The following is a 14,665-nucleotide window of genomic DNA, read 5'->3' on the forward strand; positions in this document are numbered from 1 at the left end:
TTTGCAAGTAATTGTGATAGAGCACCTGCAGGAAGTGGGTAATATATACATTTACTTCATAAAACTTAGACATCAAAATTCAGCAATCTTATAGGAATGTTTATGGATCAGAAGCTTCTTTATTTTGATCAATTCAATTAATTGTCCCTAAGAAACCTAATATCTAATTTTATGTGTATCCCATGTAAGCTAACACAAACAATATTATCCTTTTAATTTCTGGAAGAAGCATGTAAGAATGTAAGATTTAAACATGTCTGCTAAGTTCTATAATTTCATACTTGGGCTAAGACAGCCAGATGTCAGTGTTATTGTTGTATATGTTACAATTTTAGTCTTGCTTTCTACTACTTTTCAGCTGAGTTTTTACTACCATTGCTTGGAGTGGATTTTGCAGAAGAGGGAGTGAGAAGGTATTTTTCTTCTTTTCATCTTCCCTTCTTCCCTGCATCCCTCCCTCTTCCCACTTTCTCTCCTTCCCTTCTTCATTCCTTGCATTTTCATTTCTGGGGAATAAATTACATACATGGCACTTCTTACATGAGTGAGCTATGCCTATGCCCTTAAAAATTAATTATTAACCAGAAATTAAACTATATTTTACTTATCATTTTCAAAAATCATGCATGGGGAATTTAATTTTACATAGTCTTACATCATCTCTTTCAACCCTATATTTAATTTACAAAAAGTAATAAAACTTTTATTGAAGAGTTTGTAGGGTTATTTATCTTAAAAGGCCCTAGAACAATTGTTCATCATTTCGACTACATAATCTGATTAATTAAAGAGTATACATGTGTTTGCTACACATTGATTTTAATTTTAGATCAGTTACAGAAATTCAAGGTAACTTCTTGTTATTTTCTTTCAAGTAGAAAAATTATTAATAAAATATGATAAATATTTTATTTTTAATGTATTGAAAAGTCTTCACTAAATCACACACTATAAAACTTTATTGACGTAAACATATTTTTAAGATCATTTTTCCAGAGATTTCCATATAGTGTACAAGTTAAAGAGAAATTTTTTCATGGACTTTGTCTTACATGGAATAATGTGTTTGGGAGGAAGGCTTTCCTAAGCATCTTGGAGTTGGGGTGATAATTACCATTGTTATATCTGCTTCCTGAGTGGACTGTGTTGAGGATAAAAGAAGCTAATCAAAAATATGTTATTATTAGATGTTAATGGCATCATGTCTGTTTTATAGTTTATGTGTTTTAATAATAAATTACTGTAAAACGGATTTGATGATATGAACACCTAATAGCAAACAAATAGCTCTTAAATGATTTTTGCCAGGTTGAGGAATAAGTAACCTATGACTCCCAAATAAAAGTAAGAGAACAAAACGTTCTTATTGTATTTTCTCTTTATCATATTGGAAAAAATTTCACAGTCAAGAAACAACAAAACAAAAAACAAACAACGATTCCCACAACCCAAAACTCTTTTACTCTTTCAGAACTGTGGTCTCATAATGACCAAGGAGTGCTGCTCCACAGCGCTCCATTTCCATTTGAGCAGCAGCAGCCATTTAAGAGCGTGCCTCTCTACACTGATACACAGATGGAAAGAGGAAAGCCATTGTATTCCTCTTTGTATATATTTTCACGAACACCAGTGTTGTCCCCTTGTGGGTTTGTGATACCCTTCATCCTCTCTCTTCGTAACAAGTGTAAATAGGCTTACATTTCATGCCCCAGTCAAATCAATCAAGAAAACAAAACAAAGTCACTCGTTGAAAATAGAATGGGACATTAGTGTTGGGTCAGGTTTTCTCTATTTTTAGGACGGCCATAAGGAAAATGTTCCTGGCAGAATCAAAACGTATGAGATCAATGGATGCTTTCTTTAAAAAAAGAGAGGCAGTACTCACCTTCATGCCTTCATGCAGAGTTACCGGCTGTCACTGAAAACTAATTGTCATTAAATTCTCCCTTTGAAACATTAAATGGAGTACAAGCATGTTGAAGATTATTGGGAAATTAAAAGCATGACATGTTTGAAACCTGTGATTAATATCACATTTATTGCAAAACTCAGTTAACAGGGCCCTTCGGAAGAAGTTTTATATCATATCAGGTTATTGATGAATAGCAAATTGAAATTTTCATTATGCTGAGATTATATTTAGAGTTAGGGAAAATAATTCGCTATTCATTATTTAACCTCTCCAATGGTAAGTCAAGAACAGTAATTCTGAAAAGGTACAAATTTTATAAACTTACACAGATAAATCTGCGATTTTTTATTTTTACCAAATTTAGTGTAGAAAAGCTTACTTTCATTCCAAGTCTGTCGCGTAAAATGGGCAATATATTTTAGGAGAAAAACTCTGTACTGAATGATTACAAATTGAAGTAAAAAATATAGGATACAAAATTGAATTCAAAATTTATTTCTAAACTTGTCTGAGCACTAAAGACTTTTTTGTTTCTGTGACTCAGAAATAAAAATATGCAATATGAGCATAATATTAATAAAGACTTTGCAATATTATTGTGAAAATCAAACAAAGTAACACAAGCACAAAAACTTTCATCAGTAAAGCTCAACATAAGCCTTACCAATACCTTCAGTCTGTTTTAGTGACTACAAATGTATGGAATTGGTATTACTAGGACTTATTTATAGGATTACATACACTTATAGACTTTAGACTGTAATTTTCATTTGCAGGTCAGTTGTGGCTTTGTTAGTTGGTGTTTCTAATTTTTTATATTTCTTGAAGATGCTGAAATGCATTCTAGTCAAAACAGCTTTAAATGGACTAAAAACAAAGACATTTGAGGAAAGTGTTTCTCCTTTCTAATGTAATTCATGTTGCCACATGAGTAAGATAATGTAATTCAATATTCTGGCAAAGAAGGAGAACTAGTTTCAACTGATTATGTAAGCAGACAGAAAACACGTAGACACCACCAATACTAGAGGGGAGCTGTCCAGAGAAAAAACAAACGTCCAAAGTACATATAGAATGTGTATGGAAATGAGACGATCCAATTTTAAATAACACATGTGTCCAAATAAATAACCAAAACATTTTAGAAAATATTTTCATTGAATGATTTTTTTAATTCTGTCTATCAAAATTCATGGAATGAAGGTAACGCAGTACTCTTAGAGAAATTTAAGACTTGCAAGACTTATCTTCAGATGAAAGAGATCCTTAAAATCAATAATCTGATATTTCATCGTAGGATATTATAGAGAACAACCAACTGAATCTAGTTAGATGAAGCCAAGAAATAATAAAGATAACAAAAAGCATTAAACAGAAGAATACACCACTTCATGGGTGATGGGTTTAAACATACTCCAAACCTCAGCGTCATGCACTATACCTTTGTAACAAACCTGCAATTGTGCCCCCAGAATCTAAAATAAAAGTTGAAAAAATTACAGAAATGAGTAACACCCAACAATGGTTTTTAAGAGTATTAAAACTGAAAAAGATATATGTAAAATGATGAGTGGAAAAAGAAAAAAATGCCATTAACAGTAATGAAATAACTTTTTAATATTGTTTTGTAAGCACTCATAAAATGATGACAAAATATGACTAACTTCGTATCGTTGAATTTCTCAATTTTAGTGAGGTAAACAAATTCCTTGAAAGATATAACTTAACAAATTAGACTCAAGAACATATTGCAAATATAAACAGCTTTCTTTTATTAGAGTAATTACATTCATAAATAAAACCTTCCTCTTCCCTTCCCAATAAAACTTTCAGCACCAGATGGTTTTATTGATGAATCCTATTTAATATGTAATAAAGATATAATAACAATCTTACGTAAATTTGGGGGAAAATAAGAGCAAATTATTTTCACTTACTTTATAAACTATTAATACCAAAACTGCAAAAAAAAAAAGAAAGAAAAGAAACTCTAAGAAATGACAAAAGCCACTAAGAAATGAAACCACGACCGGGCGCGGTGGCTCAAGCCTGTAATCCCAGCACTTTGGGAGGCCGAGGCGGGTGGATCACGAGGTCAGGAGATCGAGACTATCCTGGCTAACATGGTGAAACCCCGTCTCTACTAAAAATACAAAAAACTAGCCGGGCGTGGTGGCGGGCGCCTGTAGTCTCAGCTACTTGGGAGGCTGAGGCGGGAGAATGGCATGAACCCGGGAGGCGGAGCTTGCAGTGAGCCGAGATCACGCCACTGCACTCCAGCCTGGGAGCACACGAGACTCCGTCTCAAAAAAAAAAAAAAAAAAAGAAATGAAACCACAAGTTTGTTAATTAAAAGGATAAACAAGATTGATAGAGTACTAGCTAGATCAGTGGTCCCCTACCTTTTTGGCACAAAAGATCGGTTTTGTGAAAGACAATTTTTCCAAAGATTGGAGAGAAAGTGAGTGGGGTTTGTGATGAAACTGTTCCACATCAGATCATCAGGCATTAGTTAGATTCTCATAAGGAGTGCACAACCTAGATCCCTCATGTGCACAGTTCACAGCAGGGTTCACGATCCTATGAGAATCTAATGCTGCTGCTGATCTGACAGCAGGCGGAGCTCAGGTGGTGATGTTCACTTGCCCCCACACTCATCCCCGGCTGTGCAGCCTGATTCCTAACTGGTTGGGGACCTCTGAGCTAGATTATCAAAGAAAACAAGAGAGAGGATCAAAATATGGACGTTCGGAAATGACAAAGGTGAAATTATGACTGATAACGCAGAAATACAAAATATCCTCAGAGACTATTATGAATACCACTATGCACATAAACCAAAAATCAAGAAGATATGAATAGATTCCTGGAAATACAGTCTCCCAAGATTGAATCAGGAAAAATTGAAACCCCGAACAGATCAATATCATGTTCTAAAATGAAATCAGTTAAAAAAAAAAAAAAAAAAAAACTACCAACCATACCATGTAAAGCACTGGACCAGATGGATTTACAGCCAAATTCTACCAAATGGGCAAAGAAGAGCTGGTACCAACTATATTGAAACTATTTCAAAAAACTGAGCAAGAGGGTCTCCTCCTTAACTAATTCTATGAGGCCCTGATACCAAAATCTGGCCAACACACAATAAAAAAGAAAATTGAAGGTCAATATCCCTAATGAATATACATACAAAATTCTCAACAAAATACTAACAAACTGAATCCAGCAGCAAGTCAAAAAGGGTTGGTTCAACATACAAAAGTTAATAAATGGGACTACCACATGAACAGACTTAAAAACAAAAATTGAATCACTATCTCGGTAGACACAGGAGAAGTCTTCAATAAAATCCAGCATTCCTTCACACAAAAAAACCCCTCATGAAACTGGGCATCCATGGAACATACTCCAAAATAGTGAAAGCCATCTATGGCAGATACACAAGCAACAGCAAACTGTATTTGCAAAAGCTGGAAGCATTACCATTGACAACTGGAAAAAGACAAGGATGCCTAGTCTCACTACTCTGCTTCAACATAATACTGGAGGTCTTAGAGCAATCTGGAAAGAGAAAGAAACAAAAGTCATCTGAATAGGAAAAGATGTCAAATTATTTCTCAACATATGATGTGCTTCTATATGTAAAACACCCGAAGGATTCTGCCAGAAGGCTCCTGGAACCAATAAATGACTTTAGTTAAGTTTCAAAAAACAAAATCAAAGTACAAAAATCAGTAGCATTTCTGTACACCAGTAATCTTCATGCTGAGGGCCAAATCAAAAATAGAATCTCATTTACAATGGTGACAAAAATAAAATAAAATAAGTTACCTAGGAATATAGCTAACCAAGCAAGTAAAACATCTCTACAAGAAGAACTACAAAACACTGATGAAAGAAATTATAGGTGACACAAACAAATAGAAAAATATTCCATGCTTATTGATTGCAAGAAATAATATTGTTAAAATGGCCATGCTACCATTGAATCTACAGATTCAATGCTATTCAAACTACCAATATCATTTTTCACATTTTAGAATAGAAAAGATACTATTCTAAAATTCACATACACCAAAAAAGAGCCCAAATAGCCAAAGCAATCGTAAGCAAAAACCACAAAGCTGGAGGCATCATATTACCCACCTTCTACTACATGGCTACAGTAACCAAAAGAACATGGTACTGTTACAAGAACAGATACATAGAACAATGGAACAGAACAGATAATTCAGAAATAAAGCCACATACCTACACCAATCTGATCTTTGACAGTCAACAACAACAACAAAAGCAATGGAGAAATGACTCCCTGTTTAATAAATGATGCTGGGATGGCTGGCTAGCCATATGCAGAACAGTAAAACTCAGCACCTACCTTTCACCATATACAAAAATTAACACAAGGTGGATTAAAGGTTTAAACTTAAAACATCAAACAGAATCCTAAAAGAAAACATAAGATACACTATCCTTGACATTGGCTTTGGAAAGAGTTTATGACTAAGTCCTCAAAACCAATTGTAACAAAAATAAAAGTTTGCAAGTGGGACCTAATTAAATTTCTGCACAGCACAAGAACCTGTCAACAGAGTAAACAGGCAACCTAAAATGGGAGAATATATTCACAGGCTATGCATCTGACAAGTGTCTCATATCCAGAACCTACAAATAACTTAAACAATTCAATAAGCAAAAAACAATCCCATGGAAAGGTCTGCAAAAGACATCAATAAACACTTCGCAAATGAAGGCATACAAGTGACCAACAAATATAAGAGAAAATGGTCAACATCATTAATAATCAGAAAAATGCAAATCAAGACCACAAAGATGTATCATTGCATTCCAGTCAGAATAACTATTATTAAAAAGTCAAAAAAAAATATAACAAATGCTGGTGAGGCTGTGAAGAAAAGGAAACCCTTCTACACTGTTAGTGGGGATATAAATTAGTTCAGCATCTGTGGAAAGCAGTTTGGAGATTTCTCAGAGAACTATCATTTGACCCAACAACCCCATTACTGTATATATATCCAAAAGAAGACAAATTATTCTACCAAAAAAACATGTGCACTCATTTGTTCATCACAACACTGTTCATAATAGCAAAGACACAGAATCAACTTAATGTGGCTATCAATGGTGGATTAGATAAAGAAAATGTGGTACATATACCCCATGGAATACAATGTAGCCATAAAAAATTGCCAGAATAACTGAGAATATTATGTAATTTTACAATAAATGCACAGAAAGTATTTAGCAAATGTTGACAGCTATAAATGATTGTTCAATATCAGAAACTATAGTTAACATTGTTAATTGTTAAAGACTGAATGCTTTCCTGTTCTCCCCAATTGGACTGACAACAGAAAAGGTTTCCTGCATTCACATTTTTCTTCAATATTGTATTAAAAGCTCTAGCCAGTGCTGTACAGCAGAAAAATGGAATAATTGGCATTAAAAAACTTAAATGGAAGGGAAAACTGTCTCTACGTGCACATGGCATGTGCATAGAAAATCCCAAATGATCACCAACTAATGCATAGAATAGAATTTTTAAATATATTTAACATAATTTAAAGACATACTTATTATATAATAGCTGCAAAAATAGGAAATTCAAATAAAAGTACAATTAATAATAGCATTAAAAACATAATATTTTCATGTAAATTAAATACAGATTTGTAAAATACACTGAAAAGCACACAACATAAATTTATAAATGTAAGACCTTAAAGAATCACAGGACATATTTTGTTATTAGATTTGAAGGCTGAACATTTTTAAGTGCCTATTGTTCCCCAGTTTTTTTTAATAGGTCACAATCAATCAAAATGAAAAAGGATTTTTTTGTAGAAAATGATAAGCTGATTCTAAAATATGTATGGAATTGCAAAGAGATTAGCCCAAACAATTTTGAAAAGGATGATAAAATTTGAAGAACATATGCTACCTGATTTAAGTCTTTATATACAGCTTCACTGATTACCACAATATGGTATTGGAATACGCAGACAAAGAAAAACAAAACACAGATGTGGTCAGTATATTCTTGACAATGGTACTAAAGTAATTCAATGGAAGAAAATATAGTCATTTTTTGGCAAATGATATTAGAACAACAGGATGGTCATATAGAGCAAAACAAACTTCTACTACTATCTTACACTACACAGAAACACTGTATTTATAAAGAGTTGTATACTTAGAGAATAGCCTGAGTAAATACTTATACTGAGTAAAAGTACACAGCAATACAAAGGAATAAGCACAGCAATATGTATTAATCACAAAAACATATGCTGAGTGGCAGAACCCATAAAAAACTGCAGTATAGTGTATGATTGCATTTATATGACATTCTAGAACAACCAGTACAAATCTACAGTGAACAAAATCAGATCAGTTGTTTCTTGGGGCAGAGAATTTCAAGAATTGAATAGAGAGGGCTCAAGGGGATTTCCTGAGCAGTAGAAAAGTTCTCTATATTAATGGACATGCATCTGGGTATATACTTTTATCAAAACTCATCAAATGATATATATATATATGTAATTCTGTATATAAATTATAATCAATATTTTTTTAATTTGAAAAGAATATAAATATAGACAGGAAAGGTATCTAATAAGTTTCTTTGAGAGCATACACATACAAAAGTGGAATGCAAAGTATTGACTCAAAAAAAAAGACTAGATAAACATACTTTCAAAAGCATAATATCCAAATAAATGGTTTATGGTGATTTATGATGTGAAATTTGTGAAAGCTCCTTGATATGTTTTGGCTCTGTGTCCCCACCCAAATCTCATCTTGTAGCTCCCATAATTCCCAGGTGTTGTGGAAGGGACCCAGTGGGAGATGATTGACTCATGGGGGTGAGTCTTTCCCATGCTGTTCTCATGATAGTGAATGGGTCTCACAAGATCTGATGGTGTTGAAAGTGAGAGTTTCCCTGCACACGCTCTCTTTTTGCCAGCTGCCATCCACATAAGATGTGACTTGCTCCTCCTTGCCTTCTACCATGATCATGAAGCTTCCCTAGCTACATGGAACTGTAAGTCCATTTAAACCTCTGTCTTTTGTAAACTGTCCAGTCCCAGGTGTGTCTTTATGAGCAGCATGAAAACAGATTAATACACTCCTATAATATGGTAGATCAAATTCTGGTTTATAAGTCCATTTTATGTTCTTTGCATTTTATTAAAAATATTTATTCCTGGAAAACATGAATTTATGGCCATTTTAAAATAATTGACTAGGTAATTTTTGAAATCATTACAGATGTCCTAAATTTGTTTCCTAGTTGGCTAATATTATTAATTTATTATTTATGATACTAATTTATCTAACTATTAATGGTATCTAAAGTTTCTAATACTTAGTTTTAGATATCTTCTCTAATTCATATATTTGTTTTTCTATAAGCTTTTCATTTCTCTGATTGCTTTCAAGATGTTCTTTTTAGTTATAAAATTTGTTGTTTTCTGAAATTCTGAAATGTGTGACTTGGTGTATGTTTTTCAGATGACCATTATTTCTTCACATATATTAACATACATCTTGGCCATTACTTCTTCACGTATATTTCTGCCAAATTTTAGTTCTTGAACGTCTAGACTTTTGATTACATGTAAATTGTAACATTTGATCTTGCCTGCTCTGTTTTCTGTGTGCATGTGATTCATTTTCCTCTTTAACTTTTATGTGTGTGCAAATAAAACACTTTGAATTGGCCTCTTTTCAAGTTAAATGATCAAAAATATATTGATGAACCTCTGGTCAATATTTTCCATATCCTTTGCTATGGTTTTCATTTCTAGCATTCCCATTTGATTATTTCTGATAATTTCCATCTTTCTGATAAAGTTAGCTATCTGGTTATTCACTATGCCCACTTTTTCTGCTATAGCCTTCAATGTATTATTCATAGTTATTTTACATTATGTCTTAGATAATCCCAATAGGTTAGTCACGTTTCAGTCTGGTACTATTGATTGCTTTCACTCTTGAAAAGAAGATTTTTCAATTTTTTTTTCTTGTTTCAGTTTCCAAAATTATTCTTCTTATTAATTTCTATTGATTTCTAGTTTTATTACATTGTGGTTAGAGAAGATCCTTGATGTTATGTCAGGTTTTTTTTTTCTTTTAACATTTTCAGACTTGTTTTGTGACTGATATAATTTGGCTGTGTGTCCCAACTTAAATTTCACCTTGAATTGTAATAATCCCCACATGTTAAGAGTGGCGCCAGGTAGAAATAATTGAACCATGGGTACAGTTGCCTTCATACTGTTCTCCTGTTAGTGAATAAGTCTTATAAGATCTGATTGTTTTATAAATGAAAGTTTCCCTGCACAAACTCTCTTGTCTGCTACCATATAAGACAAAACTTTGCTCCTCATTCACCTTTAGCCATTATTGTGAGGTCTTCTCAGCCATGTGAAAAGGTGAATGAATTAAAACTTTTTTCTTTTCAAATTACCCAGTCTTTGATAAGTTTTTATTAACAACATGAAAACTGACTATACAGTAAATAGGTTCCAGGAACTGGGCGCTGCTGGTAAGATATCTGAGAAAATGGTAGCAACTTTGGAACTGGGTAAGAGGCAGAAGCTGGAACAGTTTGGAGGACTCTGACTAAGACAGCAAAATGTGGGAAAGTGTAAAACTTCCTAGACACTTGGAGGGCTCAGAAGACACAAAGATATGGGAAAGTTTGGAGCTTCCCAGAGACTTGTTGAATGACTTTGACCAAAATGCTATGGTAATATAGACAATAAAATCCAGGCTGAGGTAGTTGCAGATGGATGTGAGGAACTTGTTGGGAACTGGAGATAAGGAGACTCTTGTTATGCTTTAGCAAAGAGACTGGCAGCATTTTGTCCCTGACCTAGAGATCTGTGGAACGTTGAACTTGAGAAAGATGATTTAGGATATCTGGAAGAAGAAATTTCTAAGTGGCAAAGAATTCAAGAAGAGGAAGAGCATAACATTTTGGAAAATTGGCAGCCTGATGATGTGATAGAAAAGAAACCCATTTTCTAAGTAGAAATTCAAGCATGGTTCAAAAATTTGCATAAATAACAAGGAGCTGAATGTTAATCAACAAGACAATGGGGACAATGTCTCCAGGGCATGTCAGAGACCTTCCTGTCAGCCCCTCCCATCACAGGCCCAGAGGCCAGGGAGGAAAAAATGGTTTTGTGTGCCAGGTCCAGGATCCCCTTGCTGTGTGCAGCCTAGGGACTTGGTGCCCTTTGTTCCAGTTACTCCAGCCATGTCTAAAAGGTTCCAGGGTACAGCTCGAGCCATGGCTTTGGAGATTGCAAGCCCCAAGCCTCGTGGCTTGCATGTGGTGTTGGACCTATGAGTGCACAGAAGCCAAAAATTGAGGGTTTGGAACCTCTACCTAGATTTCAGAGGATGTATCAAAACACCTGGATGTCCAAGCAAAAGTTGGTTGCAGTGGCAGAGCCCTCTTAGAACACCTGTGCTAGGACAGTGTGGAAGGAAAATGTAGGGTGGGAACCCCCACAAAGGGTCCCCACCAGGGCACTGCCTAATAAAGCTGTGAGAAGAGGGCTGTCATCCTCCACATTCCAGAATGGTAGATCCACTGGCAGCTTTCACTGTGCACCTGGAAGTGCCACAGACACTCAAAGTCAGTCTGTGAAAGCAGCCAGGAAAAGGGGTATACAGTGTACACTGCAAAGCCACAGAGGTGGAGCTGCCCAAGGTCATGGGAGCCCACCTTTTGCATCCGTGTGACCAGGGTGTTAGACGTGGAGTCAAAGACAATCATTTTATAACTTTATGGCTTAATGACTGTCCTATTGGATTTTGGACTTGCATGGGGCCTGTAGCCCATTCATTTTTGCCAATTTCTCCCATTTGGAATGGGTATATTTACCCAATGCCTACGTCCCCCAATGTATCTAGAAAGTAACTAACTTGCTTTTACTTTCACAGGTTCATAGGTGGAACAGACTTTCCTTGTCTCAAAAGAGACATTAGACTGTGGACTTGTAAGTTAACGCTGAAGTAAGTTAAGACTTTAGGAGATGGTTTGGAAGGCATGATTGGTTTTAAAATGTGAAGACATTAGATTTGTGAGGGGCCAGGGTGGGAATGATATAGTTTGGCTGTGTCCCCACCCAAATCTCACCTTCAATTGTAATAATCCTGAGGTATCAAGGGCAGGGCCAGATGGAGATAATTGAATCATTGGGGTGGTTTCCCCCATACTATTCTCATGGTAGTGCATAAGTCTCATGAGATCGGATGGTTTTATAAATAGGAGGTCCCCTGCACAAGGTCTTTGCCTGTTGCCATGATGTAAGACGTGACTTTATTCCTCATTTACCTTTAGCCATGATTGTGAGGCTTCCCCAGCCATGTGGAACAATGAGTCAGTTAAACTACTTTCCTTTATAAATTACCCAGTCTATGGTATGTCTTTATTAGCCACGTGAGAACAGACTAATACAGTGACCTAACAAATGGTTTATTCTTGGGAGTTATGTATGTGCTGAGAACAAGAATGTGTATTCTGTAGCCACTGGATAAAATCTGTATATTTATATTAGATCTACTTGTCTATAGCTAATATAAAGTCCAGGGTTTCTTTGTTGATATTCTGTGTGTAAGATCTGGCCAATGCTAAAAGTGAGTGTTTATGTCTCCAATTATTATTATATTGGAGTCTACCTCTCTCTTTAGCTCTAATAATGTTTCCTTTATATATCTGGGTGCTCCAGTGTTGGGTGGATATATATTTCAAATTGTTATATTCTCTTACTGTATTGACTCCTTTATTATTAGTCACCTTCTTTGTCACTTCTTAGATTTTTTATCTTGAAATCTATTTTTTCTAATAGAAGTATAGTGACTCCTGCTCTTTTTTGGTTTCCATTGGCATGGAATATCTCTTTCCATCTCTTTATTTTTGCTATTTGTCTTTATAGCCGAGGTGTGTTTCTTGTAGGCAACAGATCAATGGATTTTTTTTTTCTTTATCCATTCAGTCACTCTATGCCTTTCAATTTGAGAGTTTAGTCCATTTACATACAATGTTACTGTTGCTAAGTAATGATTTACTTCTCTCATGTTGTTATTCATTTTCTGGTTGTTTCATGGCCTTTTCTTCCCTCTTTCCTTCTTTTACTAGAGGTGGTTTTCTCTGGTGATATTGTTTAGTTTCTTTTTGCTTTTTTGTATTCATTGTGTGCTTTTTGGTTTGAGGTGAACATGAGATTTGCAAATACTCTCTTATAACCCATTGTTTAAGCTGATAACAACTGAACACTGTTTGCATAAACAAATAAGCAGAAAGAAAACTAATAAAAATATTTATATCTTAACTGTGTCACCTGCTTCTTAACATTTTGTTGTTTCTATTTATATCTGATCATACTATACATGTCTTGAAAACTTGTTGTAGGTACTATTTTTGTTTATTTAATGATTTAGTCTTTCTACTTAGCATACAAGTAGTTTATACACCACAGTTACAGAGTTATAATAATCTGTGATTTTTCTGTGTATTTACTATTACCAGTGAATTTTGTACTTTTAAGTGATTAGATATTGCTCATTAACATCCTTTCTTTCTGACTGAATTATTCTCTTTAACATTTCTCCAAGTCTGGTGTTAATGAGATATCTCAGCTTTTGTCTTGGAAAACAAAACAAACTTATTTAAGGGATATTTTTGCTGCATATACTATTCTAAGGTATTTTTTTTTCCTTCGGCACTTTTATTATGTTATGCCACTCTCTCCTGGCTGTAAGATTTCAACTAACAAGTATGCTGCGAGACATATTGGAGCACAATTGTATGTTGTTTCTTTTTTCTTGTTGCTTTTGGGATCCATTCTTTATCTTTGATCTTTAAGAGTTTTGATTATTAAATACTTTCTGGTAGTCTTCTTTGGGTTAAATCTGCTTAGTATTCTACAACCTTCTTGTACTTTGATATTGATATCTTTCTCTAGGTTTGGGAAATTCTGTTGTTGTCCCTTTGAATAAACTTTCTACCCCTATCTCTTTCTCTACCTCCTCTTTATGGCCAGTAACTCTTAGATTTGCCCTTTTGAGGCTATTTTCTAGATCCTGCAGGTGTGCTTCATTTTAAAAATTCCTTCTCTTTTGTCTCCTCTGACTGTGTATTTTCAAATAGGAATAAACCCTATTTGATTATTGTATATTAATGTTTTATACATTGCTAAATTTAATTTGCTTGCATTTTATGGAAGATGATATGTGTTCAAATTAATTATACAGTGTATCAATATTTTATTAAATTTAAGAAATAGAGCTAATGCCAATTAGAGAATTGAATTACTTTGAGCTAAATAAAAATAATCAGCACATCCATCAAAAATGTGCTTTAATGCAACTCTACCTGTATATGTATCTACATATTTATTTACATATATAAATTTAAGTAGAGAAATTTATCTTTAGTGAGAAAAAGTTTTAACATTTTTAAAAGTATACAAACTGTTGAGAACAAGCCCCCCAAAATCTGGCCATAAACTGGCCCCAAAACTGGCCCTAAACAAAATCTCTGCAGCACTGTGACATGTTCATGAGGGCCATAAAGCCCACTTTGGAAAGTTGTGGGTTTACCTGAATGAGGGCAAGGAACACCTGGTTCACCCAGGGCAGAAAACCACTTAAAGGTATTCCTAAGCCACAAACAATAGCATGAGCAATCTGTGCCTTAAGGACGTGCTC

At 34.5% G+C, this 14,665-nt stretch overlaps 1 long non-coding RNA gene across 1 annotated transcript in view; it reads right to left on the reverse strand.

The window, feature by feature from the left end:
* Nucleotides 1–103: 103 nt before the first annotated feature.
* LOC105536513 overlaps nt 104–14,665 on the reverse strand; it is a 34,044-nt gene continuing 19,482 nt past the window's right edge. The window contains exon 2 of the long non-coding RNA XR_001005603.1: nt 104–506. This is a non-coding gene — a long non-coding RNA (uncharacterized LOC105536513). The remainder of the gene's footprint in view (nt 507–14,665) is intronic.

The sequence above is a fragment of the Mandrillus leucophaeus genome, unplaced genomic scaffold (genome assembly GCF_000951045.1).
Source record: "Mandrillus leucophaeus isolate KB7577 unplaced genomic scaffold, Mleu.le_1.0 Scaffold16, whole genome shotgun sequence".
Classification (NCBI taxonomy): Eukaryota; Metazoa; Chordata; class Mammalia; order Primates; family Cercopithecidae; genus Mandrillus; species Mandrillus leucophaeus.